The sequence below is a fragment of the Barbus barbus genome (assembly GCF_936440315.1).
Source record: "Barbus barbus genome assembly, chromosome: 43".
Lineage (NCBI taxonomy): Eukaryota > Metazoa > Chordata > Actinopteri > Cypriniformes > Cyprinidae > Barbus > Barbus barbus.
In genome coordinates this window covers 23,965,515-23,980,112 of record NC_136721.1, presented here as the reverse complement: position 1 = coordinate 23,980,112, position 14,598 = coordinate 23,965,515, and the positions used below count along the sequence as shown (strand labels likewise).

Here is a 14,598-nt window from a genome sequence, read left to right as displayed (position 1 = left end):
TCAAAGCACACACGCGTGCTGTTCCCAATCTGTCCGACTTCAAAGTGCACAGGGATCGTAGATGCAGCATGTGTGTGTTTGCACTGTTGATATGGAAAAACCTCAACAAAACATTTGATTTGATGTATCAAAGCACACGCTGAACTTTAATACTTCGGGTTAGAGATTTGCTCACATAATAGTCATGCTTATTGTTGCAAACCGCAATAATAATTTCATGGTCAAGCATTCTAGCATGCAATCAAATCCTTATGGATGACTTTATATTCTCGTTCACTCATAAAATGTTAAATGCTTTATGAATGTTTTGCATGTTGTTTAGATGGAGTTTGTGCACTTAAGTGTTTGCAAATTGCTTTTTTGTAGAAACCCTGGTTGCAACCTTTTCCTAATGGAATTAAATCTCAAGTTTTAGACATGAATAATATAATGGCGCCTGGTAAATTAATACCTTTGTGATTCATATGGGATGTATTGGGAGAGTTTGATTATGGCTTGTGTTTTCCGTCTGCTTGCAGATTTATATCCCGGTCGAAGCACCTCAGGTTCTTGGAATCTTTGAGGAATTTCATACCCTCATTGGAAACTTTTGGAAATATAACAATTGGGTTGTTGGCCATATTGTGGAAACCCACAGAACTGGAACGTTTGCGTGTTGTAAATGTTCCATTCTGAGCGTCTCCTCATTCCTGAAGCAGTGTAATGAAGGAAAAAGAAGCATTTGACCTTTAGTGGCCCGTTGCATTCTGGGAGAGTCCTGCAGGGATCAATGAACGTTTGGGTGATTAGCTGCCATTGTTCTGAGGTGAGAAGGAATCTGGGTCTGTATGGAAATCTAGCGTTGTTTCCAATCCAGTGGTTCAAAGTGGAGATGTTTGACACATGCAAATGAGCAGTAATGCTGCTATGCATAATTGTCAAAATGTCTCAATTTATCCCTGATGGTCATTCTTTGTACCTGTATGTTAAACCGTGACTTGATGTGATTTATGACATGGTATTTAGTATCATGTGCGGTTGTGTTGTGGGTTTCAGAGTGCAGACAGGCTTAAACCCTAATGAGGAGAAGTGGGCCAGACGCCTGCCATACATTTGTCTCCCAGAGGACTTCAGCGATGTCTCAGACTTGAGCCTTAAGGCGGTCTGGAGACAAAACCACATCAAAACACTCAGATGCGTCCTCTAGAGCCGCCAAGAACCAATTAAAAACCAATTAGACAAAGTGATGCAATTAATTACTGGCTTTTTATTAGTGGTATCTGTTACTTCACTAAGTGATCAGAATTATGATTTTTCATATGCTGGTTAAAAAAACCACACAAACTTTTATTTATTTATTTGAAATCCATATTTTGTTCAGCAAGGATCCATTCAATTGATCAAAAGTGACATTAAAGACATTTATAATGTGTCAAAAGATTTCTATTTAAAATATAAACTGTTCTTTTGAACTTTCTACTTATCAAAGAATCCTAAAAAATAAAATGCATCAGTTTCCACAAAAATATAAAGCAGTGCAACTAGCTTTAACATTGATAATAATCAGAAATGTTTCTTGAGCAGGATCTTGAGAAGGATCATGTGACACTGAAGACTGGAGTAATAATGCTGAAAATTCACAGTAATTAGATTTTATAATATATTCACGTAGAAAATAGTTATTTAAATAGTAATAATAATAAAAAAATGTATACTCTATTTTTAATCAAATAAATGAAGAGACTTCTTTCAGAAATATTAAGAAATTGCCCAACTTTTAAATAGTAGTGTAATAGTAGTGCTTTAGGGTCTCTATTAATCTATATTTTGCTAATAAAATGCTCGTCCCGTTGTGCTGGTGAATGTGCCTAATATTCCTGTCGTTAATGAGATCGGATTCTCCTGTTCTCTCTGGATTCCTGAACGTGTTCTATTCGTTCTCCTGGGTTCCGCCGTTGCCATGGCAACGGAATCCCCACCAAGCTGGCGGAAACCCCTCTGTCCTTCAGCTGAGGCTAATTGAGAGCGAGTCAGCCGTGGTTGTGTGTATCGCCCCTGTGTCGCTCGCTCAGAGCGCCTTTTGTTTGCAGGAACAGCCGGAGAACTCCATAGCAGTTCTAAATCTTTTCTATTTACAATTTACAGTGATAATCATATCTACCATAATACAATATTAATTGTTGTTGCTATAAATAGCTTTGTACTTGTTAATATTGGTCTACAAAGGGATCTGTTTAACTACATTTCTCCGTGTAACTGCTTGCTGCTTTTTAGTACAAAGGCTATTATATTTGTTAAAAGCAGGTTAGTAATGACGAATGCAATGTTAATTTCACTGACAATATTTCAGCAATCAAGTTTTGGGTCTCATGGGTGTTTATTGACTGTTTAATCTGAATTAGTGATGCGTGATTCATGAATGAATTACTCTTGGGAGTGGGGGTTAAATAAGTGTTATACGAAATATGTTACGATAATAGTGTTGTGCTATTCAGTAAATAAATGTAATTTATAGTACAAAATGAATTGCTGTTGTGTGTCGGGTTGTATTGCTTTTGGGAGCCGGTTTGAATTGTTCTTGTGAGTCGAATTAAGTCAGTATGAATAACTTTTTGGGAGTCATGTTGAATCGCTCATGATAGTCAGATTTGAATTGCTCATGGGAGACTTGTAGAATCGCTCTTTGGGTCTTGGATTTGAATTGTTCTTTGAGACTCAGATTTAAGTCATTTTTTGGGTGTCGGGTTAAATTGCTCTTTGGAAGTCTTTTGTTGAATCTCTCTTTGTAGGACGGTTTGAATCGTTCTTGTGAGTTGGTTTGAATCTCTCTTTGGGAGTCAGGTTGAATCGCTCCTGATAATTGGATTTGAATCGCTCAAGGGAGTCTTGTTGAATCGCTCTTTGGGATTCGGATGTGAATCGCTCTTTGGGATTCGGATTGAATTGCTCTTTGGTAGTTGTGTTGAATAACTCTGAGTCAGTTTTGAATCTGTAGAGCCAAATGAGTAAGCAAAGCCAACTGAATCATTCTGAATGTTGATGCACTGAATCATTTGAAGTGAATGAAATACACTCAAGACTACAGAACTAGTTTTCTGCAATGCACTGAACTTGACCTTCCATTTCAAGTGAGATGAATGAACCAGAAGTAATATTACAATCTCTTTATTATTTCTTTATAGACTCATGATTTGATCTGCCTGCCAAAAATTGAGACACAAGTGGCATTTAAATTACAAAATAACCATGTTTCTAAGATAACTAATCAGCACTTTTTGAATTAAACATGAGTTCATAAGACAATACAGCATACTACTGTTTGAAAGCATTGCATACCGTTTTATGTGCAATAGCATGCAGTGTGAAGTACATGCTGTGCAGTAAGCAGGATGTTAGGATTGTATTCTGTGCCTTTGTGTGTGCAAGTTCAGATATCTCCCCCTCCTAATGTGAAAGTCCTTGTGTCCTCTCCACAGATCCGTGAAGAGCTCTCTGCTCCATCTTCAGCTGCCTGAGACGTGAACCCCAGAAAGACTCTTAATGAATCAGTATTCGCCGCTCGATGCCATGGCGTTCAAGTGAGTAGTTGTTTTCCGCATCTATATGTTGAATGTGTCCTCTGTCGTCCTGCTGCTTCTCATGTATGATCTCAGTCCCTATCATCAGGTTAGCAGGGATGCGGGGTTACGTCTTCAGGCGAACGTATGGAAAGCGTTGGCATATAAAGGGTCTTTTCTCCAAAGGGCCCCTCGGAGACGTTTGGCATTCTCATGGAAGCTGATTTGCATTCCATCTTGGCAGAGTCGAGTTTTCTGATGCTGGATGCTTGCTGGCTGCTCTCTTTTTTTCTGTTTGGCCCAAATTCCTGTTTTCTTTCTTTATTTCTCTTTTTCTCTTTCTTTCCTGCTTGTTTTTGCCAGTTAGAAGACAATAAGGAATTGAAAAGATGACTGTTTTCAGAAGGTGTTGGTCAGTTGAAGTGAACTGAAGTGACATATTGCCAAGTATGGTGACCCATACTCTGAATTCGTGCCCTGCATTTAACCCATCCAACGTGCACACACACAGCAGTGAACACACATCGTGAACACACACCCGGAGCAGTGGGCAGCATTTATGCTGCGGCGCCCGGGGAGCAGTTGGGGATTCTGTGCCTTGCTCAAGGACACCTCAGTCGTGGTATTGAGGGTGTTTTGAAAGAGTTTGACACACAAATACACCCTTTTTGACAATGCACTGTAGTCTATGGGCTGAAATGTTCTCTATGCAAGTATTGGTGCATCCTGAAATGCGTCGGAACCACAATTCATAATGCAGTGCAAGTATAAGTTTGGTTTGTTTCTGCGCAGAAGAGTGCAGTGGAATCAAGTAGGGCTGCATGCATGATATTGAATAAAAAAAGTTTTTATTATTAACTTATTGATTAATTTATTAATAATTTTCACATTTTCTGAGATGGCACAATGCAGAAGCTTTTTTTGCATACAGGAATTTTCAACAGTTTAGTTAAATAGCTATATTTATTTAATAATTAGAATAACTAGTGATTTTTTTTTTTTGAGAGTGCATTTGCATAGAAAATAAAAATAATTAAAAATCTTACCATACATTTAGCTATTTGATTTTTATTTATATATATATATATATATATATATATATATATATATATATATTTATTGAGTTTTGTTAAATAAAAATCAAACCTTTTTTGTATTTTCTGTTTTATTTTTATTTTAGTTAAAAAAATATATAAACTATATTTTCAGGGTTGAACAATTTGATTATGAATTTTTTGTTGAACTTAATGTTAAATAAAAATGTTAAACAAAATGTATTTAGAATATATATAAATATATATTTATTATTTAATAAAGTTAATTTTTTTGTGCATCTGTAAAATTTGTTAGAATTTCTTCATTTTCAAACTTTAAACTAAAGCCTGGAATACACTACACGAGTCTTGCCTCAATTTTACAGTCTGAACAAGTCAGAGCCAGTCTGCAGATTACAGCTGACAGAGTCCACAGAAAATCACGTAGTGTATGATGGTCACAGACTCTGATTTTTTTAGTTTCAGATGTTGATTCTATCCATTCAGAGGATATCAAACATGTTTGATATTTTCAGCCGATTTTAGAACACATATTGTTTTCATTTGTCATGCGTCTCCTAGCAACAAGGCGCACATTTCTGCGTGAGTTTGTAGTGATCAGAACTTTTACTTACTTTTACTTTTGTCATTTAGCAGACGCTTTTGTCCAAAGCGACTTACAAATAAGAAAAAGTAACTAAAACTAAAAAGTTACAACTCTATAAATACTATCTACCCACATATTTAAGAAAATAAAGAAATTAAATAAAATTAACACATGCATATAACAACAACATTTCAATAATAAACATATCAATGAAAAAATTAAATAAAAAGCTACTACTATCCCTTGCCGGTGTCCCTGCCCGGTGGAGTCGCACGGTAGAGTCGATGGACTTTACACTCTTTGGTCTTCACACTAAGAGGGCTTCACACGACGACTGCCGCGACCGCTGCCGCGGTATAATAACCTTCATTATACCAATCCAACAAATGATCATTTCAATTCAGCTGGACCCACTTTCCTGTTTATCAACTACAAATGGCCAAGCAAGTGCACACACTGACAAGATACACGATACAGTACGAGACCAAACGCGATTTCAGCAACTCTCATCCTAGTAAACAAAATAAGCGTTTCCTAGCAACGGCAAATGCGCTAAACACTGAGACAAGTAAATACACTTACGAGCTGATTTTAAACTTCCGCTGATAGACTGCTTCTCTTAAAGACCACTTCATTACACTGCCTTCTGCTGGCGCTTGAACCCACTTTCCTGTTTATCAACTACAAATGGCCAAGCAAGTGCACACACTGACAAGATACACGATAAACAACTTACAAGATACAAGATAAACGACTTTAAAGTCTGGTAGTGTATGATCTTCAGTCGTGTAGTGTATGAAGCCCAGTTTTCCTTTCTCACTATTTACAAAGTCGGTAAGTGTATGATGCCTAGTGTTTTAAAAATGTGTTCAGATTTTAAAATTCGTGTAGTATATTCCAGCCTTAAGCTGCTGAAACACTGTATCATGAGCTGCTCATGTGTAAATGAACACTATGCTGCACTTCACTTAAAACTTGCAGCTCATATATTTAATTATAATGCCTTTGATTGCATTAAGCCATATCATGGCATCGTTTTTATTCTGATATATCATGCAGCCTTGGATCAAGTGTCACTGTCTGCGTTTGCATACTTGTGTAGAATTTGATTTTGGCATGAGCTTTCTTCATGCTCAGCAGAATGCTTATAGTCCTGTGGGTTGCTTTTTGTTTTTTGTTTTTATGCCAAGGCATTGGAAAACTTTGAATGATTTAAATAATCAAGCAAACTGATGAATATTTAATATCCAAGAAAATAATGTGATGCATCATTTTGATTTGGAGCAAAGTGCATCTCAAACATGCTGATTTCAGTGTCTCTCGTAAAAGTGCAGAGTGGCTCTTGATGTCAGACTCTGACAACTTCATTCGCCGTCTGGCTGAAGCTGTGAGACACGCTGACGTCTCTGTTAGCGATTGAAGGCTGTCAGTCGTCTCACATGCACACAAACTCCTGTTTCCATTCTGTGGAAAGTGTTGCATCAGCTCTTGGAAATTTGGACAGATAGCTGAAACTGTCATCATTTAATGCATTTTCCCTGGTTTTCAGACGAACAAGCAAATAGTACTTGGCTATTATTTTCTAATAGTGTCAGCAGTCCACTCTTTTAGATAGTGTTTCAGTTTGCATGACAGATCTTGAGGATACGTCTCATAGTAACTAGATCTTTAGTTGGGAGAATTTCATTTTTATTCAGTTATGTACAGTATATTATGCTATATTGTGAATTTAGTCATGACTTGTGACTAAAAGGCATGAAGTACGACATGCAGTGAACTATATTGACAATACAGCACAATCTCCATTTCCTTATTGCTATTATAATGTTTATAGCTTCTTTTTTTTAAAAAAAGAGCAAGTTTCCATTAAAATGGTATGTTATTACTGTCTATTATTATTATTATTATTATTATTATTATTATAATATATTGGGGTAAATTCCAGTGTTAGTGAGATACTGTTATAATTGCATTTATTAATATTTTGATTTATTTAATATTTTAATTTTTATTAAAGCAATTTTGTAATTTTATTAAAAATGAATAATTTTGTGTCATTTTAGGTCGTTTATATATTTTTATTAATTTTTATTTTTTATTTTTATATCAATTAAACAGATGAAATAAAAGTTTTATGTTTTTATATTTTATTTAATTTTATTAGTTTTTTATTTCAAGTAACAAATGTTTCTTTTATGGTTTTGGTTTTAGTTTAGTTAACTAACAACCATGGGAAAGTCATATAATATAATATAATATAATATAATAATAATAATAATAATTATTATTATTATTAATAGTATTAATTAGCTAATATAATATATTCATATAATAGTATTAACAATAATATTACAAATCACAATATTAATTTTATTAATTATTAGTAATATTATTCATATTGTTTATCATATTATTGGCATTATTATTGCGTATCATTAATAACTAAAATAATATCTAACAGTATTTATTAAACAAATGTATTAATTTACCTTCACACTTTACAATGAAAAGAATTGAGATGTCAAGACTGCTCTAAATGTAGAAGCTTTTTTATCATGCCTTCCTCTGAGATTTCTGAAAGCGTCCAACTTGTTGATGAGTTGTTGTAAAAGATTCAAGGTAACCTAGCAACCGGCGCGGGCGTCTGATCGGAGGCCCCCGATCCATCCGTCCTTTGTATCGCCTGCGCTCGTGGGTTTTGCAGCACAATTGTTTGTGTGGAGGAATGATAGATGTGCTGCTAAAAAGACGTGAAGAGAAAACAGAGCACGAGAATGAGATGCTCGCTGTCATCAGCTCCGGAACAAAGCCGCTCTACACAAAACTACTTGAGATTCATGTGTGTTTGAATGTGTGTCTGTCTTCCCCTCATTTTCTTTCTCTCTCTCTCTCTCTCTCTTTCTCCCTCGTTCTCTCTGTCTCTCTCTCTCTCTCTCTCTCTGTCTCTCTCTCTCTCTCTCTCTCTCTCTCTCTCTCTCTCTCTCTCTCTCTCTCTCTCTCTCTCTCTCTCTCTCTCTCTCTCTCTCTCTCTCTCTCTCGTTCTCTCTCTCTCCCTCGTTCTCTCTGTCTTGTTTCAGAGTTAATATTGACACAGATTTTTTGGAGGACTGTCATTTTCTTCTACTCGTTCTAGTTTAGACGGTTCAGTTATTGGATGTGAATTGTAAAACGAGGATTGTTTGTTTTGTTCTAAACCTGGTATGACTGATTTGTTCAGTCAAGCACATAAGCTGAACTTCTCCAAATACAGATGTGATGTAGTGTAGTGAGCATGGGCTGTCAAGATCCTAAAGGACAGGAAAGCATCATAAGTGCACAATAAACATGTTCCAAGGCCCGGTTTCACAGACAGGGCTTAGACTCAGCCAGGATTAGGCCATAGTTCAATTAGGACATTTAAGTACTTTTTATAAACATGCTTAGGAAAAAAAAATACTGGTGTGCATCTTGAGAAAAACAAAGGCACTGATATATTTTAAGATCAGTCAGTGCAAGTTTATTTCAGTTGAAACGGCTCAGACTTACATTTTTAGTCTAGGACTAGGCTTAAACCGGGGACAAGTCTTCTAAAGTGATCGATTCCTGTGAGAAAAAACAAAAATACTGTTTTAATACATTAATAACACTTTGATGTTGGAGATTCTGCTTTTGTGTACCAAGAAGATAAATAATGCATGTTTATATCTGGTTTAGTCTATAATTTATACAAAATAAACCCAGATACTAGTCAGCACACACTTTGTCTGCCTGGATTTGACAAGACTGATAAGAAAATAATTTATATGTAATTAAACATTGTGTCTTTTCCATTTCAAAAAGGTGATTTTAGAGTAAAAAAAAAAAAAAGATATGAAGAGTTAATTTGCAAAAACCGATAACTCCGTTTTTAACCATTTTCAAGAATCAAGTTTTTTTCTTTGTCTATTCCAATTAATCTCAATCAAACTGCAGTTGGTATTTTTTCTTTTTTTTTTTTTGATTAGGTTAAAAAATAACAAAAAATACAGCTAACTAACACAAAACACAATAAAAACATTATAACATAATAAACAAATATGATTTTTGAAAAATTTAAAAAACAGTTATCTGTTTTTGCAAATAAACTCTTCATATATTGTCTGTTAAAGTAAGAGTTATTTTTACAATTTAATTTTTATTAAATTATATATAATTTAATATTTATCAATCTATAATCAATAATTTTATTAACTTAATATGCAATTTAATTAATATATAATCTCTTTTTTTTATTCAAAGTTCAAACTTTTTGAGATTGTCTATTGCAATTTAATGTTTATTCATTAAATTTTTGTACGAATTTAATACATATTTATTTTCAAATAATATAAAAAAATTTCTGAAATGGCACAATATAATTACATTTTTATTAATTTGTGAAATATGCATTCATCAAATTTCTAATCATTTTAGAAATTTGATGAACGCAAATTTCACAAATTAATAAAAATGTAATTATATTGTGCCATTTCAGAAAAAAAATTATATTATTTGAAAATAAATCTGTATTAAATTCGTACAAAACTTATATATATATGTGTGTGTGTATGTATGTATTTAAATTGTATATTAAATTAATAAAATTATTGATTATAGATTGATAAATATTAAATTACATATAATTTAATACAAATTAAAGTGTGTGGTGCCATTTAATATGATAAAATAATCAATATTAAATTTAAATTTAAATGAATAAATATTTCATGAATAATTTAATTACATTGTGCCATCTCAAATGTTTTTTTAATATACACCAGTAGAACAGCAGTAATAGGGCTGATGTTTTAAGAGGTAATTTAGTCATTACAAGCCTTTGTGCTCAAGGTCAAGACACTTCAGTGTTTACTAGAAAGGAAAGCGAATTAACTGCTGATATTTCTACAAATACTAGTTGTTTACTATACAAAATCATGTTAAAAGATTAAGGGTCGATGAGTTCAGATGGTCCTCTTCTCTTATTAAACACACTGCTGTTTGAACGAACCGAAATCCCATCACTCTCAGTACAAACCCTTGTAATCCCGTTCACCCTGTACCCTGCATCTGCAAATTAAAAGCTTACTTTTTTTTTTTTTCTGGAAATATGGCAGCTATTTTTTTTATTTTTTTTGGAGCAAAAAGGGTTTTTGGGAGCTTAGATTTAGACTGTTTCTCATCAACGTCCATCAAAGATTATAAAATAATCCAAATCACATTCGCAAGTGCATTATTAAAGCATTTATTGGATGGACTGATGTTTCTGATCAGCATATGAACAGTCGAGATCATGTGACCCTGATTTAGGCGAAGGTCAAAGGTCAAGCTCCTCTGACCCATCAGCTCCAGGCGGCCGTAACATCTCTGATTCAGTGCAAACAAACGGGAAGCAGCTGCGTTGTGAGACTGAATCATTTACAGATATGAATTGTTGCCTGAAGTCTTTAGGAAATTGCTCGAGTTGCTCTGTTGCTTTGTTGAATCACTTCTTACTGGAAGTGATTCAACACTTCCAGTAAGAAGTGTTGAATTAAATAAATGGGGACTTTGGCTGACATTTAGCTTTAAAAATGACCACAAAGAGTAGTTTACATGACTTGTCTTCAGTGTCACATGATCACTTTATATGAGAAGCAGAGTGAAATTTAAGTTGCTCACTGAAAATCTGTGCCATCTACTAGGACTGCATGATTTCTTGAAATAGCAATTGCAATTTAAAATGCAATTTTATATATGAAAAAAGTGATAGTAAAGTGACATATTAAAAATATAGAAAAATAGTAATAAAAAATAATAAAATTATCATAATTATATTAAATATCTTAAGAAATTCTTATTGTGATAATTCACTGTAAAATATAGAATATTTAATAATGACAATACCAGATGTCAGTGTATTAATTTTTTAAATGCTGAAACATCAAGCTTTTATTCTGGTGGAAAATGCTTCACTGTAAAAAAAGAAAAGTTGAGCCAATTTAAAATTAAGGCAACCAGCTTCAGCAGATTTTTGAGTTCTCAACTTATTTTTGTAGGAGATTCTCAACTTTTTGTTGTATAAACTTAAAACAACAAGTTGAGAGAACTCAAAAATCTGCAAAAAATTTTTAGTTTTTTGGCCGAAAATGAAATAAACACCAAGCCATTTGGTAATTTGATTATTCACGCAGCTCTTGCAGCTCAATATAGCCCTCAAATCTTGTTTATGTCATGAAAACGCATATAATGACCAGGTTTGATGAATGGACATGACATGTTTGAATGGTGTAATTTGAGATTTATGCTGGAAGGGTAGATTTTCAGCAGAAATATTAACTTAAATTAGAAGGAAGTCTTCAAGTGAGTACATGAGCAAACTCTTCAGACTTTTCTCTTGTACGAGGTAACTCAAGTTGATTATTAACTCATCTTTGTCTCTGAAATACAACAATATCATGCTCTTGTTTCGTAGTGCCACAGTCGTCGTCTCATCAATCACGCACGTTTGTTCTCCGATCTGCTCGCTAACAATTGAATAGTCGTGGCAGTGTTGAATAATAGCAGTCCTCCATTATGAAGAGGGCGACCCGCGACGTCTTCACATCCTCCAGCTCTGTTTGCGTGACTGACGGCTCTATTGCCGGATGTTGTGTGTGACGCGGCGTGCGACCATTTCCTCTCGCTATAAAGAGACGTGACCTTTGACTCATAGCTCATCAATTTTAGGCCGTTGTCTGTGATCTGACAGGAGATCCTGACACCTGCCACTGTGGGACGAGAAACACCAGAGGAAGGACGCTCTGAATTTCATTTATAAAAAGCAGATGAAGAAATCTTTTAAAGTTAGCTTTTAATGGATATTTTTAGTCTTTTGTAGTTTAGAATTGTTATAATGTAGAATTGTTACTATTATAATTATAAATTTTTTTATTATTTATTAGTGAATTTCTTTCTTAGTTTCTTTATTAATTTTATTCCTTTTTTCATTTTTGTTTTTTAATCATTTTTATTTGTTTTATTTATAATGTTTCTGTTTTTTGTCACCCTGAAGCAGTGCTATACAAATAAGTGTTATATAATTTTTTCTTCGTTAGAAAATAGTTTCTTGTCATTTATATATTTCATATTTATTTTCTATATTTATTTATATTGTTTATTACTATTTTCCTGTCTTTTTGTATGTGGCGACCTGTGAATTACTTTTATTTTATGTACAAAAGGGGGCTATACTATTTATTTATTTACTTATTTATTTTAATGAATTCTAAATGTATTTATTCGAAAATATTCTTTTTTATATATTTTTCACATTTATTTTCTATTAATTTTCTTGCTAATTCCTATTTTTCTCTATTTTAAATGCCTTCCTGGAATAATAATTATTATTATTATTTTTCTTAATTCTAATAATTATAGCAGTTATTGTTGTTGTTGTAGCATATTAATATAACTGAATTAATATGATAAACAGCACTATTTAAATGAAGATTCATTTGTTACAAAAAATCCTTTCAAGTGAATTGATTATTTCAAACATTTGTGAAAAAAAATACATTTTACTAAAAACTAAATTTGTCAGCCCTACATGCCACATACTAGGAGTGTGTTTTCGATGACTTCATTATGAGTTTATATAAACTGTGATGAACATGTTTTTGCACTAAACTGCAGCTTGTTGGAAGAAGTAGCTTTTAGTAGCTCTGATGCTCAGATAATGAGGTCTGAGTTCATTACACCTAAATATCATCACTCATATCTAAACCAAATTTGTTCCGATCCACAAGTTTCTCAGGTTGTTGTGTTCCTCTACTGACCCATTGATCCATCTGAGGTTAATACTGATATATGTGACTCCTCTCAGACCAGATAAACAGACGTTTGTGAGGATGCATCACTCAAATGAAGCTCTGAATCTAATTTAGACTGACATCAGGAAGAAATTAGCATGCAGCATAATGGGTAATTGGGACGGGCCCTGTGTGTTTGTGTGCGCTGGCATTACGTCTGCATGACTTGCTGTGATTGTCTCTGGCTGGTTTATTCACCCCTCGACTCAGTCCCGTTAACAGACGCTTGAGCGCTTTCTCTCTGACGTGCATTAAAGTGTATTGCTGATTGTTTCTTCTGCAAAGGTTAATGATCTCGGTGATATTAACCAGAACTTTTCAGTAGCTACTTTTTTTGGTTTTCAGCTTGTGTTAGTTTGATTTTGTGGTAGTTTGTTAAAGGCTAGTCTGTGTCTGTGGTGGTTTATCTGGTTACTTAAAGCGTATGGAGGGGGAAACTGACCATACATCAGAAATAAATGGACAATTCAATTTATTCCCAATAAAGATTTACCGATAATCGGTTTTACTGATATTACTATTGTTTATAGGGCTGCAAAATGTGGTGAAAATGTTAAGTGATTTATATATCAATATGATGATGATGATGATAATAGTAATAGGAATACATTTATTATTAATAGTAGTAGTAATTAATAAAAAACATAATTTATACTACTACTACTACTACTAATGTATTCTTATAATAACATACTTTTATTTGTATAGTACCTTTTATACATTAAATGCAACTGAAAGTGCTTCACAGGGTGCCATATGAAAAATAGAAAATTGAATTCAAACAACTGAAATGAAAAATATGGATTTATTTATTAATTTTGTATTATTTAAAATTATTATTTTTATCCATTTTCAAATTATTTCAAATTTCTTAAATATTGACTAAAATAAATAAAATTATCGGCCACCCTGCTTTCCAAGATATCAAAAAAAATATATATAAATATCAAAAAAAGGAAAGTATATTTTATGTAGCACATTTCGTACACAATGGTAATTCAAAGTGCTTTACATAAAAGGAAGTCAAATAATCACATAAAAATAATAACTTTTAAAATTATTTAGAAATTGATTTAAAATTAATTTAAAATAGTTAAATATAGAAAATGATTATACATAAAATACAGTGCAGTCAGTTCGGACGGTTATCAGACATATATAAATAATCGGCATCGGTATAAAAAAAAAAAACAATATCAGCGATCTCTAATTCCCTACTGCTTATGCTTAAATAGCTGTTTTAAATTGTAAATGTTTTACAGTCAGAAACAGTCCAGAAATCGCATGCCTTATTGGCTGGATGATAAGTATTTGCATGCTTATATGAATGACGCTTTTGTATTTGAGAGATTCTGTTCATGAGCAACAGGTTGTGTGCTGAAGGAAATTGCTGCAGGTTATCAAATCTAAATGTAAATGAATGTGTAAATTCCTGTGACTTTAAGTGAATAGAAGTGAATCATGACCTGTATCTGAGGATGGTATCGTGACATTTGCATTCAGACCCATGCTGTTACACCAAACATGCTACAGTAATATGGTGCTGTAATTTTGTAATGGGTTTGTTTTACTGCTATAAACATGTCACGCTATTGAAG

At 33.4% G+C, this 14,598-nt stretch overlaps 1 protein-coding gene across 5 annotated transcripts in view; it reads left to right on the top strand.

The window, feature by feature from the left end:
* The window catches only part of LOC306862554 (semaphorin-4D-like), a 55,543-nt gene that overhangs the window by 10,027 nt on the left and 30,918 nt on the right, over positions 1-14,598 (top strand). For all 5 annotated transcript variants that reach the window (XR_013783580.1, XM_079405427.1, XM_079405426.1 and 2 more), the window contains exon 2: positions 3,456-3,557. The gene's annotated coding sequence lies outside the window, so the exon portion shown is untranslated. The remainder of the gene's footprint in view (positions 1-3,455; positions 3,558-14,598) is intronic.